The 1261-nt window shown below is 36.2% G+C and overlaps 1 protein-coding gene across 5 annotated transcripts in view; it reads left to right on the top strand.

Annotated features, from left to right (window-relative positions):
- Positions 1 to 1261, top strand: part of LOC106874826 (thiopurine S-methyltransferase) — a 16159-nt gene that overhangs the window by 10133 nt on the left and 4765 nt on the right. The gene's annotated exons all lie outside the window — the stretch shown is intronic.

The raw sequence follows: 1261 nt of genomic DNA, 5'->3' as shown, positions 1-1261 counted from the left end.
TTTCTCTCTTGAATTTTAACATGTTCTAATCTGTTAATGAGGAGATAAATCAAAGAGACATTTCTCTCATCTACTAACTGCGTATATGATCATGCACTTACTGATATTTTAAATACTTTGTTTGGAAAAACAGATGGCAAGGAGTGATCTTTCGATGGTCCATTAAAATTGACGAAATGCTGCCAACACATTTGGCTATTTGCAGTGTAAACAAAGTCTTTCCTCACAAGTCTTGATCTCTGAAGCCAAATACAACGAATAGCTTCATTTGCAGGATATCTGTGTAGTGAAATAACTTTGCCGTCTACATTCTTCCCTCTATAGTGGCTGCATATACAGCAGTATTTGCGTCTGCGGAAGTTAAAGCAAGTCACTGAGCATGCATACATGTCATACGGGAGAGTTCCAATCAGGGGTGAATAGCAACCTTATAGGAATCTCCTATAGCCTAGAGCTTAAAAAAAGCCAGTTGTGTGTATGTGTGTGGTGGTGCATGGGTTTGTCTCTCCCTGACTTAACATCATGTTGTAGTTGTAAATGTGTGTCACTGTCAAAGAAGCAATGTCATTCATTTCCAATATCAATTGTGGACATTGGCCTGCTCGCCCAGCCAATGGGATGGTATCATTTGAAAGCTAAAATGATGAGGAGCACATTGTAACCAGTGATGTATATCACGTGATCACATGATGTCTGGATATGGGGAAATATTAACTTGTTTGGAAACAGATGAGAGTTGGCAACAGGAAGGGCAGTATTGGTGGTGATGTAGTAGTGGCTGTGGTAGCTGTTTCTCATGTCCAAGAATTTCAATTTCCTCCTGTTGTAGAAAAAAATCTTCAGAGAGAAATGCCAATGGTATTGATTTGGGACAGATGCGAGAAAGGAATTGCTCGTAAATTGATAAACTGAATAAAAGTGCTTTGTAGCATTTATTCCATGCCAGCTACATATCTTTATTCTATATCAGCTACATGTATTAATTAGCCATTTGATAATTAGAGATCCTCATTTGCATCATCATCATCATTCAGCTTCTATTTTTCTTTGCTTGCATGAAATCAGATGGATTTTATCGAGGCAGATTTTCTACAGGTTGCTGACCTTTTCAGTGTCCAAGCAGAGAAAAATGGACAATGACGACAGTTATTATTAATTTATCTATTTAAATTTTGATAAAATATAATTAGATGTTATTTTATTAATGAATGTGGCTGTTTTGCTTTCTTCTTTAATTTACAATGATTGTTAATTATTATTA

This window comes from Octopus bimaculoides, chromosome 5, assembly GCF_001194135.2.
Source record: "Octopus bimaculoides isolate UCB-OBI-ISO-001 chromosome 5, ASM119413v2, whole genome shotgun sequence".
Classification (NCBI taxonomy): Eukaryota; Metazoa; Mollusca; class Cephalopoda; order Octopoda; family Octopodidae; genus Octopus; species Octopus bimaculoides.
The sequence above is the reverse complement of the archived record's forward strand: the minus strand, read 5'-3'. Positions and strand labels throughout refer to the sequence as shown.